Source organism: Lissotriton vulgaris, chromosome 5 (assembly GCF_964263255.1).
Source record: "Lissotriton vulgaris chromosome 5, aLisVul1.2, whole genome shotgun sequence".
In the NCBI taxonomy this organism is placed as follows: Eukaryota; Metazoa; Chordata; class Amphibia; order Caudata; family Salamandridae; genus Lissotriton; species Lissotriton vulgaris.
The window spans coordinates 263,759,114-263,780,825 of record NC_141693.1 but is presented as its reverse complement, the minus strand read 5'-3'; the positions used below and the strand labels follow the sequence as shown (position 1 = coordinate 263,780,825).

Below are 21,712 nucleotides of genomic sequence, written 5' to 3'. Positions count from 1 at the left end.
AATTGGCAGTCTGTGATAGAACAGCACAAACGTGCTTAAGCTAAATGTAACAAAGGCCTTTGTGTTTGAGTATTGAGATCTACAGAGGTCCTTATTGGCTAGGTTTTCAGAAGATGCGCACAGCCTAACCTTATTGGCTATTTTCTTTCTTCTGCTTAAGAGCATTTATCAAGGGCTACGTACACTCGTCATTCTCCTGGTGCTATGCATAAAGGAAGACCATGGCAAAGTGATGAATGTTATTCCAAAAAAGCAAAGGTCTGTAATCTTTTAATACAAAGAAGGTGAGTTGAGGTATTTTTGAGGTGCAGTGCATTCCAGTGATGGGGAGCTGCACTTAGAAAGTGGGAGTGCAAAATTTTTAATAAGGTTGATCAAGGTCTGTGGGAAGGGTCTACCGAGTTACTCTGTCAGCAAAAAAGGCGGGCTTCACCACAAAGACATTTCTGGACCAGACAAGTTCTTTCAAATCGAATGCTACTATGGATGGATAAGTAATGGGGCTCAGTAAGCATCGTATTAGCAGTGGGAACAGTGGCGGTTTCTACATGGGGGCGTTTGGGCGCCGCCCCCCCTGATTTCTCGCCGTGCGAGAAGAAGGCAGAAACAAATGGTAGTTATTTATTTATAACTACCATTTGTTTCTGCCTGCCCTTCTCGCACGGCGAGAAAGCAGCGAACTTCCTGTGTTTACTAACTCGAGCCTCAGGGCAAGGGGGAGTGGCTTGCCCACTGTTGTGAATACGGACTGTTTGGACAGCATGAGAGGCAGTCCAAACAGACAGTATTAGCAACAGTGGGCAAGCCGCTCCCCCAAGCCTCCTCCCACTCTCCGTTCTGCAGGATGCAGACTCGGAGAAATTACGTAGTTAGGGCAGCCGGCCGAACCAATCAGTGCCGGCTGCCATGGAGGGGAGGGAGGCTGCCTGCAGGCTTCAGTGAGGACTCCGGAGAGCGGCAGCATTCAAAATCGGAGCAGTCTCGGGACTCGAGCCCGGAAGCCAAGGTAAGTTTTTCATTTTCAAATTAACCTCGTCAGACAAACTTTGCAAAATGTCTTCGGCTTTGCTTTAGCCGGCCAGCACAGGTTGTGTGTATCAAGTGCCGTCGAGGTGTGTGGGGTCTGACCTGTGCTAGCAAAGACACTCGTGCCATCTGCTTGTTGATGTCTGCTGCATGAAGACGGACAAGGCGGTAATGGCTGCACATTTAAGAGGCTGTAAAAGAATATGTAAAGAAGACTAGAGAGGTCGCTGTTCAGAACATGGAGCAGCTGTAAGATTAGCAAACCCTCGTGGTGACGCAGTGAATCAAAGGGAGATTGACTCCATCTTTTATCATTTCGAGGTGCATGAGAGGAGGCTCGGCTGAAAGTGGGCTTGAAGTAAGCTTTGGATTTATTTATGTAGAGGCCGTATCGGTTTATTCCAGAGAGCCCTTTACAGACTACATCAAATGCCACTTGTAACATAGCTGCCTAATTTCGCCGTCCTCATTTCCCAGAGCAGGCGGCACCCCGCCCTGCTTGCTTAGCCAGGTGGCTCTTCCCTGGCGGCGCGGGCGGGAAAAATTGATTTTTCTTTCCCCCTGTCAAAATGTAATTGGCCCTTCCAGTCCAAACCTTGGCACTGCTGGGCGGATTAGTAACTTTTTCGGCGACTCGCCGGCCCGCAGAGGGGACCTGCAGGTCTGAGGGACTGCAGCCAGCACCGGGTGCACAGCAGCACGGCCCGAGACTCAGTGGCCGGGTTATGCTCCAGGATTTTTGATTGAGAAAGGACTGCATATGCATACATTAATATAGATTGAAGCAAACATCACGCCAAGGTGCATATTCGCCGTAATACAGCAAAACAAAGCAGATGCAATGGAAGCCGACATGAGAATTTAAATCAGATTTTTATTTTCTTTGTCTCACCATGCGTTCAGATGTATTGGAAGGCACAGATTGTTGTGCTGCTTTCACTTTACCCCTCCGCAAGATTATTTAGGTGATTCGCATTTGTGCAGTGTAGCTCTAAATCCCACCTCCATTTATAAGTCTAAGCTAGTGCCTCGGCCTGCTTTATGTTGTGACCTTTCAAGCATCTACGTAAAAACGCAATTGGTTTGATGTTCAGCCCTATTACCCTTAACCTCATTAATGAATACCATATTGGACATTTTGAACTGCCGTGGTCTTTTTTTTAAATATGCAGGGCCGGGTTGAGAGATCAGCAGTGAAGTGAGGGAAAGGGCCTGTTGATGTGGGCCATGAGTAGGAAAAGCTATGTGGTGAAAAAGGAAACAGAACTGTTAGTCAGTGGGAGTAAATGAGTAATGTTTGTGAATGCTGAAAAGGGTTGAAAAATGTAACAGAAGACATATGGAGTTTCTTAACTGATAAATAATTAAATCGTACTCCTTTATTAAGTTCCTGCTTCCTCAAGTTTGCTTGAAAATGTATCATTTGTCCACAATTTCCCTTCAAAAAACCTGTAGGTTGTTCGGGCTCGCTCGGTACTCTTGCTCGCCATTGTGCAGTACGACAATAAGTTTACGCCCCGCCACTTTCAAATGTCACCAGCCGCCACTGAGTGGGAAGGGTCGTGCTTATACGGGTAGTCTCAAAGCTTGATTTTGAAGTGATTAAAATAAAGCCCTTGCAAATATGTTTATCAATTCCAAGATACAAAGCACTGCAATAATTCAATCTTGAACTAACAGTAGCAGCTATTGCAGATTTCCTGCCCTTGAAAGTGTGAAGGGCAACGATAGGTCTACCTTTGCGCATGTAAAGGTGCACAAAATGACAAATGTCTAGATCTGGTGACCGAAAGGTGGGATCTTTACGTGGGATCTTTACCCACTACTAATACCTCAGCTTTCTCAAGATTGATTTTCACTAAATGTCTGTCCATCCAGGCTTTTAGAGTGGCACGATGTGTGCTACTCTATTTAAGAAAAAATTATAATTTCAGAATCTTTAGCAAATATATGAATTTTGCACCAATGGTTCCAATTAGTCGTCAGTAAACCTGCATAGGAACGTTTACCTGCTTATGTGAGCAGTAGACCTGGTGAAACAGACCACACCAGATGTTTCCAGTGTAATCATGGTCATTGGAATTTTATGATTTTGCAGCTGTGGCATTTTATTTGTAATTATGGATTCACCACACTTGCCACGTTACACTCTTTACTGTATGTTTTGCGAACTTCAACAAAAAAAGTATTCTAGCTCAACGGATCAAATGTTCTTAAGACAAAGGTTCCACCGGTGGTTTAGCACAGTTACAGATATTTTGCCACAGTTAACTGGTCACCTTCCACACCTTTCTGTTGTTTATTACTATATTCAGTTTCTTAATGGGTATTACTGAAGTGAAGCTTTAGTGCAGACAGTATTAATGTTACCAAATGATGGGCTGGGAAATGATTTTTTTCTGCAGCATCAAAACATCCCAACATGCTGAAATGCAATTTACACAGAGTGAATGTTTATTTGTCGTGAAACTGTTTTGCTTCATTATTGATGGAAATTGGGCTTGCATACTAAATACTGAAGTCAGTATATCGAGTGTAGTGAATATCAAGGACAAAAATAAATATAGACGGGCAAATCTAGATTTTCTATACCTAACTCACGTATGCATATATCTTCAAGGTACAGAGATGTGGGGCTAGGTTAGAAATAGTAAATCTACACTTTCCTAAATGCACTTGCTTTTCGATATTCTGTCCACTATATTCTGGTACATCAATATTTTTCAGGTTGATATTTAGTAGTACCATCTGGAAATGTATCTTAAAGCACAACGTGTTCTCAAAAGGCCAGTTACTTCGAGAGGTTAAACAGAGTAGAGAGAAAATCCCAAATATTAGATTTCTCTTTCAAAGGTTTGGGTCTTGAATTTTACAGTACCTCCTAGAGAGGCACTATACTGCATGTATGTAATGTACAGACTGCTTTGCATGGCTTCTCCCTAATAGAAAGAAGTACTTCTAGATGTCCATAGTGTGGGCACATATTAAAGACAAAACTGAAGGCGAGTTCTATAACAAAACCGGAATGGACAGAATAAAAGTAGCAATCTTTTTCTAAAATGAAATGTGCGCTTTCAGGCCTATTGTTTGCTGAGTGCAACATTGTATGTTTTGCACATATGTTAATAAAATAGAGTGCCTGGGATTCCATGCAAGACAAAATCATTATTTGTTTGTGAACAACATTTTCTTACATATGAAATCCTAGTATTTTCCATTGTATTGAATGCCTTAGACACCAATAAGAGTTAAAATGACAAAAAGAGATCTACCAATAACGCCACCTAATTAGCCTTTATTCCTGATGCAAAATTGACACAACCTAGCCACATAAATGAGTCCTCCACAACTATCCAATATCAGTTTGCCTGAGTACATAAGCGAGATTACTGGCTTTGTTGAGTAGATCTTGTGGCAGACTTAACCTCATGTGTTTTCGAGAGATGTATAAAGGCAGGCCTCACCGACTCTATGTTCTCTAGATGTGCACAGGCAACCATTACCAGCTGCCTCATCAGTAAATACGCAGAGGTAGATCATATCACAACTTACCATAGAATTACAAATGAAGGCCTTGTCGGGTGGGTCCAGGAGATGTACATAAACAGGCCTTGCAAGCTTTATTTAGAAAACGTGGAGAGGTAGACCTCAATGGCAATGGTCTATAGATGCGCACAGAGAGGATCTCTTGGATAAGCCTCTCTGGTCTTGGTGTGGTTTCAGTAGATGTGCAAAGGTTTGCCTTCTCTCTTGCGTTCCCTATGCACACAGACTGGCCCTGCTGGCTGTAAATTCAGAGGTTAACTGGTTGGTCTAGTCAGAGAATGTACACATAGTGATCTTCCTGGCGTCTTAAAATGGCCTACAGTACTTTGCAAATAACACAGTTGATGGACAGAATGCAGAACAATGTCTTACATTTTACCCAGTACAAATATCTGGGCCTAAATCCATAGTTTTTTTGCACTCCACACCACCCTAGGTCAAACACTGGCTATATGCAAATCAGCCTTGACCCTGTGCCTCATGGGAACAGTCCAGCCCGTTACAGTACTTTGGGACAACGGATCAGATGAGTGGATGGTGCCTGGTGCCTCGTAGGGCCCAAACGGAAAGCAATGTAAAAATGCACACTCAGTTGTGAATCCCGATTGTGGGTCCCCCTAAGGAGGGATGCCCGTGCTTAGCATTGCCTGCAGGAACCTATGTTATGAAGTGCCCCATGTCGGACTCACGCACACGATAACAGGGCAACCGACGGGCCCTGGCGTCCAGCCGGCGCACAGGCTCTGCCTGCTGGTCTGTAATGGGACTACTCAAACACTATGAATGTCCCCGCAGCTGTCTCTCCTCCTCCCCTTCCAGGACCTTGGGAGCTGCTGTTTTCGCACAGCCGTGGAGACAGTCCACATGTCAGAGTAACGGGTTATGCCGAACGAGAAGCGAATACCTTGTTTCTACTGCGAAGCATATCTCTGCGTATACTTTTTATTCTGATAACCAAACAAGTTTGACGGGACAGGGGTTGTAGCAAAAGGTATTAAGCGCTGACTCCATAGCCTTGAACGTGGCGAGGGTCTGGTAAATGACACAGACCCCGTGTGATCTGATTCCGACAGGTCGCCCTCGGGGATGACAGCCGTCGGAACCCGCGGGGGCTCTGGGAGGGGAGCTGGTCCAATGCGAAGGGACGGGGAAAGGGGACTGAGGAGCCCTTACTATCAGGAGAGCTGCATACTCGGCTCCGCAGAGGAGCGAGCCCACATGAGCCAGGGGTGGCAGGGAAACTTTCCCCAGGTGCTCGCCGCACTTCAGCGAGGTGTCATCCCTCGGTGGCCCTCCAGCTCACCTCACAGCAGTTTCTGGGGGCTATCAGCGCTGCCCCTCCCTCCTTTCCCTCGCCCGCCCCCTCTCTCTCCTCGTGTGTGTCCTCAAGACTCCTCTCACCTTGAGCAGTGTTAGGATTAGCCAGCATTTATACTCACTGCTCCTCTTTATTCCTTAAGACTTATTAAGAATGATAATGAGCTCCAAAGGACCGGCACGTCCCTCTCTCTCTCTCTCCCTCTGTCGCTCTTTCTCTGTACGTGCTTTTTCCGTCAAAGGCACACAGGACAAATCAAACCAAAAAAAAAAAAATCTGACAATATGGATCAAGGGCGCCTGAGGATTTATACTCTCTAATTCCAGGCTTTCTTTTGTTTTTATTATTCCTCTTTAAATCCGGGCCCGGACTTTGACCGAGGACGCGCGGCGGCCGCAGTGTGCCTAGAAAACCTCGTTAACGACAGGCCCTTGCACGGCTGATTAATTGTAGCACAATTTATGGCGTCCTTCCTTCCTCTTCTGGCGGCCTGACATCACGGAGCAGGTTTGCGCGATATTCGTGTGCACAGATCGGCCCCTGTCGACGTTCAGTCAGCTGTGGTCCGCCTACAAAAACACAATCTGCGTACAGGCTTAAACATGCACAACCAACATGCAACAAACGTGTTCGAAAAGTTGAAGTTCTGACAAACGTACAGTTAAATTCTCAGTATTTGTAAATATCGGTAGTCCGTATAATAAAAGTTTCTGAATTAAAAAGTAACTCAGAGTGGGTTCCAGTTGAACATGAAAAGATTACAGCGCTGTCTGCTCTCTTCTCGCAAGCTTGTGCTCTTGGGCATGAATGGTCGTGCCCTCAGTACGTAAAGCGTGTAAATGAAGACGGGCCCTGGCCGCCTCTCGGATTACACGCCATGTGCGGCTCCTTCCTGCCGGCCCAGGGAGCTGCTCTGCCGCTCTCTGGCTCCCTCCCCGTCTCCCCGCCTGATTTAGACATCACCGGCTCGGGCTCAATTACCAGTCCAGGACCCGGCAGCACGCTGCCTGGCTCCCTTCTCGTCCGTTAAGGGAACCCCGCTTTTATTGTAATATCGGCACTTCTTGTATCTCATTTTCACAACTATATTTTTGCTCATAAGAATCTGCCGCAGCCGGATCCATCCAGGAAAGAAAGCTATTCCGTTTAAGAAGAAACCGCCCCGGGAAGCGGCAAAGAAGGGCGGCCGGGCTGTCAGCGCGCCCTACACACACCGCCCCGGAGAGCCCGGGCCAGTCACTTCACAGGCCTTGCACTGTCCCATCCCCACGGCGCCCCCATTCATGCCCACGCCCCTTCCAGCAGTACGAGAAGGAGCCCCCGTCTCCCCACGAACACGAAGGAACATGACGCTCCAACATCGCAATGTTCCTTCAAACAACCAAAACAAATGTCTCTGCTGGCAGATTTTATCGCCCCGAGAAAGGCACTCTTTTCCTCCAAAAATAAATATATCATACCCAATAAAAAAGTGTCACTCCCAAGCACAAACGTTCATCGCCCGGTCGCTCAATCCCCAAGTTTGGAAATAAGCGACTAGGGCATAATAGGAAATACAATGTGTGTGTGTGTGCTGGGGGTGGGGGCAAGGGAAGGCATGGAAAGCACTTACTTGCAGGATACCGAGGAGCATGGCACATACACCTGTAAACCCGCACAAAAAGCCCCGGTCTTAACGTTTTAAACATAAATATGTTGTCTAATGAGTAAAACCAGCGAGCAACTGCATATTCAAACCTGTCCCTCCCTGCTAAGGTTTCAGCTGACCGAACCTTAAAAAAAAAAGAGCGATAAATGATCTAGTTTGGAGTTTATGTGTGGTTTGAGTATATTTCTTGTACTTCTCCTTTTTGCACCTGTCTCGGGGTGGATGGATTGACAATTTTTCCTAAAATATTTGTTGTGCTGCTGTACTGACTGGAAGGTTGCGTGGGGATATTTTACTCGGACAGCGTCTTGTCATGCGCCATTATGGGGGTCGATGGGCTTGGTAATGTTTTACCAATTCTGTTTGACTTGCACCTGTTTTTAGATGGCTAGTGTAGTTTTATTGATATTCCCAGTGCTGTTTTCACTGTATTGGGGGTGATTGGTACACGGTTTGAGAGTCTTGCTCTTAGATGATTATTTGCTGTACCTGTATGGAGGTGAGATATACCTGGGGGATTGTAAGCACCTGGAAATATTATCAAGACTCAAACTTCTCTGGTGTCGAATGCAGAAATTCTCTGTATAGGTTTTATTTTCTTGAACCCCTTTTCGGTGTAGGTGTGGATTGAATATATTCCTTGAGAATTTTTTTTCCAGCGTTAGTTTTCTAGGCGGAGACTAGTTTTAGGTGAAAATGTTCCATGTGGATATTTAGAGTAGGCACTCTGTTTTTCTGCCCGCTTTTTGGGTGTAGGGTTCTTTGTGGCTGTTGCTCTACCTAGATGGTGAGTTTCATGCATCTGTTTTAGTGAGGTGTGAAGCATGGCGTGGTGATTACTGTTACAATGCTGTGTTTTCCTCTGGGGGGCATTGTGGTTAGTGGATATTTCTCCCAGATATTGAGTTACGGTGATGGAACAATGCCCAGAGGTGTGGCTCTTTCAGTACTCCCAGTAGGGGTAGTAGGGTTGAGGCTAGTTTCCATGCACGCTGCCCCTACCCACAATTGCATTAGGAGGCTAATTTAACTTGAGAGTATTCTCCATACACAGCGACCTTTCCCGCTCTTCGTTTTTGGGCATACTGTGGTTTGCAGAGACACACCTCGCACTGTGCCCTCTGCTGCACTTATTTTTCATAGGCTATTGGGGTTTGAGGTGTTTTATACCTATACTGTATTTACTGTGTTTGTTTTTGGGCTGGATGTAGTTTAGGGATGCTGGTCCACTCACTACCAGTTCCTACACTTAATTCAGGGGATGCGGTGGTTTTAGGATATTTTTCACGCCCACTGGCTTTTCCCGCAACTCGTTTTGCGGTTGTGCGTGGTTTGTGGATATTTACCTTGCAATCTGCCCTTTCTAGGCCTGTTTTTTGTTTATTTTTTTCAAGGGGCTGAGGAGGAGAGTTTCAACACGCATTGTACCATTTATTGGGTATTACTGTCGTTTGTGCATATTTTCTTTCCACGGTGCTTTCTCCTGCACACCTTTGGGTTGTAAAGTCCGTTTTGGGGACATTTCTATGTCATACCCTTTCCTGGGGGTCTCACTGAGTTCTTTTTCCACAGATACCCACTTCACCTCTGATTGTGTGGGGCGGTATTTCCTATTTATACCTGTATCTTTCTGGGGGTGGGGCCTCAGTGTGGGTTGGGGATATTCTATTTCTCTATATGACCTTGCCTGTCTACAAGAATAATGATGTTGGGGGCTATTTCCGCCTCACACACATTGTCTTTCTATGCATCTGTTGCAAGGCCCCCTACCAACTTGTGGGCGTTTATTTGGGAGGGGGGGTTGCGGGATATTATCCCTGTATATTGCTTTCCCATGCGTGGTCCTGTCATACACCTGTGAGTGAAGGGGAGTAGTGTGGTGTTAAGGTCTTAAGATAGTTCCCCTGCACGAGGTACCTCTTTCTTTTTTTTTGGGGGGGGGGGGGTTGGCAGTAGAAAACCAGGCTGAAGTATGCCTTGATGCACTAATGGAAAATAGACGCCCCCCACCCCCAATAGCTGGGGTGCAGTAGTGATCCCTTCAAACCGCTAAGCCACGGTGCCACTGCACCCGCTGCATCTTTATTAAGTCCGCCCCCTTGTGGGGTTTGCCGGACATTTCCCTTGCACCCGTTCTGGGGGGTTGTGGACATTTCCCTTGTCTGTCCCCCTTCCTGCACCTCGGTTAATGGATGCGTGTGTTTGGGGGACATTTCACTAACACGCCCCCCTGCCTGCAGGTGTTTTGGGGTTCGTGCGGTTTGGGGAGGTTTTCCCCGCGCGCTGTTTTCCAGGATCCCAGCCCCGCACAGAGGACACATCGCCCGGCTTAGAGGCCGGAGAATGACAGGCTCATCTGTCTGTAAAACGACACTACGGCTTTTAAAAGAAATGGGGGGAATACGCGGTTGACTCCTCGCTTAAAGTATATTCTTGTTCTAACTCATGTTCTTATGTCAGTGAGCTGAAAAAAAGAGCGAGAGATATGACTTTCCTTGAATGATCTGTTTAACCTAAGCCAGAGGAAAAAAAAGGAGTCATTAATTACTTATGTGAGCTATTGCTTCAGAAAGACAATAAACCTGCCTGGTCGCCATGGATATGACATATTTGCTCTGAAAACAACACAATAATTAGCAAAGGGGAAAGATCCAAGGAGAATATGCAAACTCCTGAGTTTAAAGCCACAGTGTGCTTTTACTTGTCACAGTCAATTCTCTTTGCAATCCAAAGCAAACAAACAAGCAAAAACAAAAGGCATGCAGAGAAAAATAGAAAAATAAAAGCATTAACTAGTTCGTTTCCTAATGAGCGCCTGGGGCGGGGTAAGAAGAAGCACAGTCACCCGGGCGCCGAGCGGCAGGCAGCTGAGGGACAACATATTCAGGACATATTTAACTTTATACAAGCTTCTAAAAAATCTTAAATTACATTTCGGGAGGGGAGGGGCGCCGGTACAATATGGGAAGACAGGTGCACTGTGGAGTGCACGATTCAAATGGAGATCTGTGCAAAGCATAATATAACATTAATGTCGAGGTCTGAAATGCCTCGATGAAGGTAGTATTTAAAGGGTAAAGTGCCTTGAAAGATACACTCCCATTTCCCAAATGGAAGTTTGGAGGACGGAGCCGCGCCACCGCAAGCCACACACGAAATAGGACCTCGCTTCAGTACACGGGCAACATCTAAAAATATGGAAACATTGAACTTGCACAGAGATTGAGAGAAAAACAATAGAAGTATGGACACAACTATACTGGAAACAAATAGAACATTAGGAGCAAGGCGTTGGAAAAATAAAGTGCACACTCAAAGGCGAGTGAATTTCTCGTATTTTAGTGGTCCTGCTCTGCCTGGTGAGGTGGAGAATGTGTTAATGTTGACACCAATGATCCATTCACGACTTCGGATAAAAACCCAAGACTGCCACAACTCAGCCACTTGCCTTGCTGGACCGGCTCACACCTGCAAGCAATGATACCAACGCATGTATGTATATTACATTTGCTAAGTTTCCATTAGGGAACAATGCCAAACTCACAATGGTGTCATCTAACCGTGAAAGGTGTAGCTATCATGTAATGTGCAGCATAAACAGTTAACAAGGCTTCAAGGCACTGTTGAGAGTCTCGTAGAGAAGGACAATCTAATTTAGGTTAGCATTTAAGGAGATAAACCTGGTATTCGCGCACTATGCTTAGGACTGGTTCTTTCCTACCTCTGAAAGAGGAGCATTGGACCCAGGTGCACACCCTAGAGGGAGCTACAACGAGGGCCAGGACTAGTGTCCTAGACAGGCACTAGAAAAGGCCTTGGATCAGAGTCTAAAGTTTGTTGCCAGCGTTTGAGATGGGACCCTGAGCAGGTCTCCAGAGGCACTAGGACCTGTTCAGCCTCAGAAAGAACACACAACAGCTGTCTCTTTAAATGCTTTGGCACATATGGGGCTTGATGTCCAAGAGATCAGTTTAACATCTCCATAGAAACCTGCAGAAGATTAGCAACAGCACAATAAAGGACTAGTCAAATAAATAAAACAGGAGCAGAAGATCAACATGCCTAATTATGGAGCTAAACAATATTACAAAAATCCCAGGATAACTAGGCCTCGAGAAGTGGTTGCTCCGACGAGAGTTCCCAGTAGTCCCTTGTGGGATCTGATAAGCAACCATTGACAAGACCATCGCTGACACCAGTCAAACCATAGATCAGCATGCCAGCAACTCCGCTACCTAACCTGCCTGCCATCGACCTTGTGCTTCTTAAAGCGCAAACCTGTTAGCAAAAATTCAAGAGCAGTACTGCTTGCAACCAGCCACTACCAATGAGCAGTCTAGTGAGCAATACCCTCACACAGAAGCCATGAACGCACCAAGCCTGATGGACGCCCAGTCAGGGATCCAGGGATCAGCACTTCAAACACTCCACCGAAAGACTAGCTCTTCCTGTCAAAAATCCTCTAGAGGCTTACATGCCTAGCCTGTAGTTAATGCACAGATAAACCTTGCTATCCAGAGAACACCTTGATCCACAATTGTGCCAAAGTCCAAATCTATCAGAAATGCACCCACAGACCAGATGTCAGCAACCTATCTATATATTTACCAGACAGCAATCCATAAAAAGACCATCTGGGCCAGCAAACCAGGGGCAGCATGTCATGTCAGCAATCTATCTAGAGTCCTGCCCTCACGAAAATCTTCGACGAACCGACCCTGCCAACGATCCATTGATAGAACTGTCATTACCAATTCTCCTTGGAGCAAAATAGCTGTGAAACAACCCAGAGACTAGCCAAATCCAAGCCACTACAGCAATTAACCAAGAACTGACAACAACAAGTCCCCAAGAATCTGCCCAGTCAGCATATCCCCTACAGATCAGCCCATTCAGGAACTCTCATACAAGCCAGCTATCAATCAGGCGAAAGATCAGCCCAGCCAGTAAACCCCTATTCATACCATCATTGCCCTGGCAGCATTTCATCAAGACGCCAGGCCTGTAAGCTATCCCTCAGGAAACAATCCTGTCACGATTCCACCACAAGTCAAGCCAGGCAGTAATCTTTCAAGAACCCTACCCCTTGCAGTTCCTGATGGAATATCCATGCTCGCTATTCATTTAGAACCTGCCCCTGGGCATCCCTTTATCGACCAGCCCTGTCCACATATCATTCCTAGGCCTCCCCATGCAGCACATCAAAACAGGTCCTGCCATCAATTCCCTGCAGATCAGTCTTGCCCTTAAGGACCTGTCAAAAAACAGAAATGATTGTTGCTGTCTTCCACTTAGGATTCTAAGCTACCCCCGCAGATATCCAATTAATCACTCAAAAAAACTCTATGCTGAACGCCACCATCCATTAACCTCCCATCCACATGGCATATTTCCACAGAGCTGTTCTCCAGGCACTTCTCCAATAAAGCAGATTGCCCTTGGCCGGGGGAACCAGCACCAAACATCAACAACCTGTCCCACCTCCCATGGCCCATTTGGCGGTGAGCAAACACCCTATTCTGTTCCTAAGGCGGCTGAGTAAATGAGAAACACCAACCCCAAATCCTATCCAAACCCCAACATTCACCTACCCACGGACCGCGACCTCTTGACCTATGTCCTGTTCACGCTAAAAACACTGAATACATACATGACTAAAATTTAGGAACGAAAACGTTGCAATTAATGTGAGGTAAAGGAGGTGGTGTGAGCGGTGCAAGGGGTGAGGTGGGAGTGCTCTGTTCAACTTTGCAGGCCCAAAGACGCAAATAAGTACTGAAAAGATACATGGACAGAGACAGGATAGTTACCACACCTGTAGGCACCCTTACCACCCCTCCCCAAAAAGCATTCTACTGAAAAATGAAATGTTATTAACACACACCTGAAACATTACATTCTCAAAAATAAAACTCCCTAAAGTAGAATAGGGGAAGAGGCAATCCTCCATACTTTACTTGCACCTCACCATCTGAGACCCTTCTTTCTATCCGCCAACCCCCTTGTTCCAGACCCCCACAACGTTCCCTGCCCGGCTGATGTTGCCTGTCAACCCCAGAGTGCGTCATGCTGTGGAGTCTGCATGAGGCATGCTGGCGTCACAGGGAGCTCAGCAGGGGAGCACACTGCACGTGGGGGGTGCAGAGCACACTTCAGGGTGCGAGGCATACCCGTGCGCGGCAGGAGGCACTGCAGGGTGCATTAGGACACAGCAGGAGGCAGGACTGCAAGGTGGTAGGGGCACAGCATGGATACATCCGAGTGCAGGGCGCTTAACAGTCTGAACCATGGTGTAAGAGTCATATAAGGGGCGTGAGGGCAGAAGGGCACATGGGGTGACAGGATATTTAGAGGCACGGGGAGAAGGGAGCAGTGAACACATGCGGGGAGAAGGGAGCAGTGAACACATGCGTACAGTCCTCGGAGGTCGGGTGGAGTCGGATGGCGGTGCCACAGGTGCCTCATTCGAGGTGCAGGTACACCTCCCCCCGCCCCACATAACACTTGGCTTGCAGCGTCCCGCTCCATCCTGCACCTCTGAAGCACTATGCTGCCCCACACTGGACCCCTAACTCGCTTGCTTCTCGGACCCTAACTCTACGCCCCACCTCTTCCACTACACCTCACCCACATGCTCCATGCCCTCACTGTCCCCAGCTTCCCTGTACCTCTCTTCTTCCATGATAAACCTAGTGGGCTGTCCACCACTGCACTCCTCCCACAAATCCCGCGTCCCCTTTACCCACCTGCTGGGATTGACGTCCCTGTCCCGCTCGGACCACTCTGCGCATGTGCACAAACTTCCCCGTTCCTTCGCTTTTGCTGCTTATTTTAGTGATTTTTCCTATTTCTAAAGCGGGAAAAATCGAGGCAGGCGGAGGGGGTGGGGCCACAGCAGGAGGACGGGCCAGGGGAGGAGCTCCAGTAGGCGTGTCCGAAGCGACAGCTTGAAGGGTGCTTGTGGAGGGCGGGGTTTGGAGGGGAGACCAATGGAAAGGCGGGCTTGCAAAAACCGCACGCCTTCCTGAAGGAGCCAGTTCTGTAGGAACACATTTATCCATGTGAGCTGAAAGCACATATCACGAGTAAGAACCACCCAGCTGTGTAAGAACATCACAGTTCGCGAGAACCACTCCGTGCGCTTCACTGAAGTATTCATTTCACTTTCGGTCCCTATAGTCTACCACCGCTCACATACACACCATGTTTACAGGAAATGCCCAAGGCGTGCAGGAACCACTCAACTGTCAACTTGTGAATCTTTTCTTTGACTGAAAGAACCCCAGCATTTCATACTGAAACCGCTTGTTTGTGAGCAGGAGCTTTCAACAGTGTGAATAGAAACCACTACACTGTGGAACTAGGCTCTCGTTGCTGAAAGAATCGGTGTCTGGATGACCCACCTCACTTTCTGCACAACAACAGCAATGTGTGCAGGAAGGAACCACCATTCGGTGTGCAGAAGCCACCAACTACATGCAAGAACAACACCCCTTTATTTCAGCTATCACACTGCTAACAAGATCCGTCCACTATATGCTGGACGAACTCCCACGGTGTACAACCACCACCCTACTATATGGAAAGAACTAACCCTACTACGTGGAAAGACCTACTGCTGTGCATAGAAACCAGGGGCACAACTAGACCCGAACTTTAGGGGGGGCTAACAGGAGTGGCCAGCATGGCTTGCGGGTGGGGTTGCGGGCGGGCTTCTTGCGCAATGTGGGGGGTCACACGAGGGAAAAATGAAAATAATAAAAGCGTACCTTTCCGCCGGCCGGGTCCCGCATCTTTGGGGGGAAGCTCCTGCTTCCAATTTCAGGAACAGGAAGCAGGCAGCCAGGCTCCCTCCTCTAAGCCAATCACAATGCTGCAATGCAGCACTGTGATTGGTCTGAGCGGCATGACATGGCCAGGGGCTGTGGGCGTGGGAGTGTTCTACCCACAGGCTGTAATGCAGCCTGAATGGAGAAGGGGAGAGTGTGCATAACTGTTTAGGCGACCCTAAAGGGCCGACCGAACAGTCATTGCGCGCTTGGGAGTGGGCATACCACTCCTCTCCTGCCCTGCTCCCTAAGCAGAGCAGTCCCGCCCACAAAGGAAACATAAAATGATAATAACTTGAAGTTATTATCATTTTATATTTCCTTTCCACTGGTTGAAAGCAGTGAGGCGAATCTCCTCCGCCACAGCGGAGAAGCCGCCACTGGGGACTAACACTCCTGGCCAGTGCTGGCCCTAGTACTGGTCGCACATGGTCCAGCAGTCTTTTTTGGCTCCCCATCCCCCACTTCCTCCTTCTCCATAAATTCCCTCACTACCTCCCACCAACAATGCACCTCATTTCTCTATAGCACCTTTCTGACAAACATTTCATTTTTTTATAGCACTACTCATAGTTTAATCACACTCAGTTCTGTGATCTGCAGGCACATTAACCCTCTGCGCTGTGTGGGTGGCAGGAGTGCCCATGTGCCCATGTGAGCGCACGGTGAGCGATGCAACCATGTGATAGTAGCATAAGAGGAGAGACTGCAGGGTGAGTGAGGTGACCATATGAATTTGGGTGCGGATGTAAGTGCAGAGTAGGACAAATTAATGCAGGGCTAGGGATGTGCTTGTCAGAGGGAGATAGCAGATTGAGCAGTGAGGGGGACAGGTGAGTGAAGTCTCACATGAGTGCAGGGTGAGTAGTGTATTCGTGTGGCTGCAGGGTAAGGTACAGGGTGAACTGCGCAGTGATGAGTGCAGGGTCAGGGGGTGAATGGTGTGAGTGCATGGTGATCAGTGTGAGAGCATTGTGATCGCTGTGAGTGCAGGGTGAGCGTGAAAGTGAAGGGCGAGAATGAGGAGTGTGTCTGGGAATGCACACTGCACAGTGACAACACTTGAAGTAATTCAGCATGTTATTGACAGCGGCATAGGGTTTGGTATACAAGGTACACTTGCTATTATGGTATTAATCAGGGATCGAGGGTGGAAGAAATAAATAATGTGTTGAGCCTGCAACAAACTTCCTGTCTTATGATTAGGGTTGCCAGCTCCTTATTTTGATGTCCCAGATGGTACAAAAATGAACAGTCACCCAAAGCCGTATTTTCAGAACTTATCTGTGCATACTTTGAGCAGAAAATATAAATAAAAAGCCCTTTTAATTGTGTTCTAGGGCTGCCTGAATGATCCATGACTGATAATTAAAGGGACCACAGACAGAAAAGTCACATTACAAATTAATACATACTTTTTTATTTAAAACCCTATTTAGTCAAGACAAGATCTTTGCAGGCTCTTTAAACAACACATGGATGGCATTTTCTTTTGTCAACCATACTTTATATTCCTTTTCACGAAATGCATTCTCACACTACAGCAAAGGAATAGGCAGAGTGGGGGCCCAAGGGGTACTGGAACCAGAAAGAAAACTAAGCCTCGGTAACCAGTTCACAAAGGTATGTAAATATGCAAAAATGTTCTGTGAAAAACTCAGGCGTGCCGGAGATAAGACTTCAGACACTGCCCAGCCGAGCCACCTAGCAGCCTGGGCTGAGATACAAGATGTGGGAGGGGCCGCGCGGGGGAAAAGGTTTGGAGAAGCCCTTTCAGTCCAATAGGCGTTGCGCGCCTGATAGCAACCACCCCACTGTTTCCAGAACATTCAGTAGTAACCTACAGCTGAATGGGGGAAACTGTGGTGGTGTACTGTCCAGCTACCAGAGTGTCCCGACATCTGGCGATAGAATTTCAACTCACTCCGGAGGATGAACCTGTCGCGTTCTAATCTAGGACCCTGATCGATACTGTGACCTTATGCCCCTATACGGCTATAAATCCATTTATTCCCTATATTGGCATAACCGATCAAATGCAATATTCAGAAACTCGTCTCTGGCCTCACACGAACAGAGCCACATTTCAGAATCGCTTCCTCTGCCACTTCCTTTGCAGCCAATTAGTGCAATGACATAGCAGAAGTTACTATCTAAGATTCCTAGATTAACACTCCGAGTTCTTCAACAAGATAAAAACTCAGCACCCTGGGAAAGCCCCGCTTGCTGTGTTTTAATTAGTAATAGAACTCTAATGAGCACTGATAGACGATCACTTCCTAGTGACATCTTTATTGACGTCTTATGTCCAAAAACTTACGTCAAACAAGGCACCTTTCAGGTATAAATATTACCAACGTTGCCTTAAGCAATTGCTAGCTGCCTCATTGCCATCGCTGCTGACGAAGCTGCTGTTATGCTGATGATACCATAGCTGCTATCGCTACTAACTAGCGAACGATGGTGTGGTGAACTTAGGAGCTGAACAGCCGTCCCCTGCAAGAGCCCAGCAGATGCAAGCTGCCCGCGGACGCTGCCCCTCCTCCTCCTCCTCGACGCGCTGAGAGAGACGCTGTCTTTTCTCCTACAGAGAAATCCTGCTCCGGCGTTTCCAAGCCACTCTTGCGAGTGACTGGGATATCGAGTCCCTGAAGGAGATACCAGACCTCCATCATTCTATTCCAGAGGTATGGTGTTGACTAAACCCTTAGAGAGAATTATTGAAGCAAACCTTGGCAAAACCAACTTAACTTAAAGCTACTTACTTACTCCCCTCCCAAGTATTAGGTCAGGTACACTGGGGTAGGCGTAGTTAGAAGCACCAGTTGAGTATTTTAGCCTAATGTGTATATGTATGTATATATGTTTTATTCATTTTAAACCATTGTATTGCTAAGAAACCATATCAATGCTTTTACAGTATTATTTCGTAATACTCATCTTACTGTACATACTTTTTATAATAACAAATCTTGCAATTGTGGCAATTCATTTCTCTTGTACGAGAAGAAAGACTGTTCAATAAATGTTACCCTTTATTGAAAACGCCCGTCTCTCTATTCTCTACATATTGTGAAAGTAAACTGCACAACCACTGACTGAGTAAAATAACTGTCTATTGTTTCACACGACCCTAGAGATTGACTCTTATCTGAGGAGCAAAGTTGTCATGTTGCACGGTTGTTGGAAAACTGAATCCCTTCTTGTCTGTACCAGGGAAGCTGATCACTTCCTATTCAGAGAAGAAAGTTTCCAGTGACATCTGAGCTAGTTGGTAACAAACCCAATTAAGTTTAGCATGGTCAGTAGAGGCCTGGAAGATCCGCACTTCTACGTCGATACTACTGTTTATGTTATTCCAATGCGCAGGGCCTATTGGGAAAATAGGAACTACACTACAAACCTTTGGCTCCGGCCAAAGTGGTACGTAATTTGGGAGTTATGGTTGACGAAAATCTTCAAATGGACATACAAGCCGACCAAACTGCCAGTGTATGCCTTTCTCTGCTACGCATATTGCGTAAGATCCTTCCTCTTCTTCCAGAAGACTCCCGACCGCTCGTAGTGAGAAGTTTAATACTGAGCAGGTTGGATTATTGCAACTCCCTATATCTGGGAGCACCATTATATATATTGTGCAGAGGCTACAGAGGGTGCAGGCAGTGGTAGCAAAGCTGGCGCTAAACAGACAACGTGGGTCCTCCACGACACTTGCGTTAAAAGATCTCCATTGGCTGCCCATTAAGGAGAGAATCTATTTTAAATCTCTCTTCATCGTGTATAGGGCAGCAAATGGACAGGTCCCTGTGAGACAAATGCTTACTTGGTATAACCCAAGGAGGCAGCTCCGATTGTCAAATAGCAATCTGATTACAACTACCAGATTTAAGAAATCCCGGAAGGGGGGTAGAGCTTTTGGAGTACTTGCCTCACATTTCTGGAATGAGCTGCCTCTGAATCTTAGGCAGGAAAGCTCATTAATTGGGTTTAGGAAGAGCCTGAAATCCTGGCTCTTTCCAAGGAATACTTATTAGCTCTCCGGGTATTGACAATTGAGTCTGTTGTCTTGATGTTTTTTCTTATCTACGCGCCAGGATACCCGTAGGTTGGCAGTTTGGCGCTATATAAATTCCCATTCATTCATTCATTCATTCGATCACAACAGAGACTCAAAAACGACAGACACAAGAGTTAAAAGTTTACTTAGAAAATATTCGAAGTACAAAGGCACAAATTATGGTTAGTCAAATAGAAATTCAGTCAGTGTGCTGAGCCCAAAATTATAGAAAATCACACACTCAGGAGAGTTCAGAGACAAAACTGACAAGTGATGGGGGAAGGGTTTCCCCCTTACATCATAAAATTGCAATCTTTTATAGATTTTCAGAGAAAATGTTCATATATTCACTACATTAGTAAATGTCTAATCTCTAGACAGTTCCATGGCAACTGTCAGACTATCACATCTCCTGGTAGTATAGGCCTCAACCCAACAGGAAAATAAGCACAATCAACTAATATATTCTTTAGTTGGCTGCATCAGGCATTTCCAAAAATTTTATTTGAGATGGTTGAAAGGACAATCAGACTTCCCTATGTGACTCATCGTCATGACAAATCTTTTTCCCACATTCTTTCTCTGACATGCCATACACCTCAGACGCAAATTTTCAGTGAGGATTGTACCAATACTGCTGCACAAGTTACTTACCTTCGGTAACAATATATCTGTAAGAAACAGTAGTTAGTATTAGATTCCTTACCTTAGAATATCCCCAGGCGTCAGACTGGATCCGGTACATTTTGCGTAGCAGTACCCATGCGCGTCGGTAGGCATCGTCTGCGGCTCCGCGTCAATTGTCAGCGTCGTTGGCGGCGGGATGACGTCGTCGGAGTACTTAGACGCCGCCCTCGTGCGCTGAAGTCAGTTCTTATACATAGCTTTTCCGCGCCAGAAACGCAGAGCCATGATAAAAACCAACACTGGTGCCATGAAACTAGGGCCCTGAAAGGGGATGACCTTAACCCTAGATATCGGATCGCAGAACGGGGAGGATGGGTGGGGCGGTAAGGAATCTAATACTAACTACTGTTTCTTACAGTTATATCGTTACCGAAGTTAAGTAACTCGTGCATCTGAAAGAAACAGGTTAGTATTAGATTCCTTACCTTAGAATAGATACCCCAGCAATACTAACCCCGGTGGTGGGTCTGCGTACCAATGATCACACCAGAAAGTCCTGGAAAACGGAACGGCCAAAAAAGCCATCTCTCCGGACTTGGCTGTCCAGGCAGTAGTGTCTTGCAAACATGTGTAGCGAGTGAAAAACGGTGAAAAACTGTGAAAAACGGTGAAAAACTACTAAAATGGCGGTGGACGGAGTACCTCATCAACTTTTGGCACCTCGACACTACGTTCCAAATAAATGTAGATAAAATACGATTATTAATATATTACAAAAGTACAACAGCGGATGACACACACGACCCGGGAAAACAAAGCGCCAAATTTAATACCTGAAATAAAGAAAGATTTGTTTGTTGAACTTGAAGAAAAAGAAAAAATCGTCGGCTTCGAAACGAGGCTGTGCATGCGTAGAGAGTACAACTGCTACACAAAAAAAGGAACATTTTACATACTATCATAGAAATGAAGGGACATATTATCAAAAAATGGCGATACATTACCGCCGCTTTTATCGCCAGTAACTGCCGATAAAGTGGCGATAATGGGCTTCATAATAGGCCCTTGTAAAGTCCCATAGCAGCCCAGGTTCTACTATTAACATGGGCTGCTATGGCAATTCACAATGGCAAAGACCATTATCACATCTTTATCTGCAGTCTCCTGCCGATAAAAGCAGCGATAATATATCGCCTTATGTTGGTAATATTCTAGCTAGAAATTCGTTTTATTAATTTAATTGTTTACTTGCCTACAATCATCCAGATTCCGTTCTTTATCACCCCCCACCCTGCCCCTCCCCCATCCCGCCTGTCCCACCGCAACTCCCTCCAGGGGCCGCATCTGGGCTTGATAATACGCCCTTGTTAATTCCCATAGCAGCCCATGTTAACACCAGAACATGATCTTCTATGGGAATTAACAAGGGGGTACTATCAAGACCATTTTCGCCGTTTTATCAGCACTTTCCTGCCCATAAAACAACGATAATTTTAACACTGGTCCTTGATAATATGCCCGTCAGTGCCATATCAGCAGTAAAAGCCGATACATTATCGCCGCTTTTATCGGCAGAAAACTGCCGCTAAAGCGCCGATAATGGGCTTGATAATAGGCCCTTGTAAATTCTCATAGCAGCCCAAGTTCTAGTGTCAACATGA

The 21,712-nt window shown here is 46.4% G+C and overlaps 1 long non-coding RNA gene across 1 annotated transcript in view; it reads right to left on the bottom strand.

Annotated features, from left to right (window-relative positions):
* LOC147710653 (uncharacterized) overlaps positions 1 to 14,378 on the bottom strand; it is a 171,389-nt gene extending 157,011 nt beyond the window's left edge. Inside the window, exon 1 of the long non-coding RNA XR_015295641.1 lies at positions 14,285 to 14,378. This is a non-coding gene — a long non-coding RNA (uncharacterized LOC147710653). The remainder of the gene's footprint in view (positions 1 to 14,284) is intronic.
* Between the last annotated feature and the right edge of the window lie 7,334 nt (positions 14,379 to 21,712).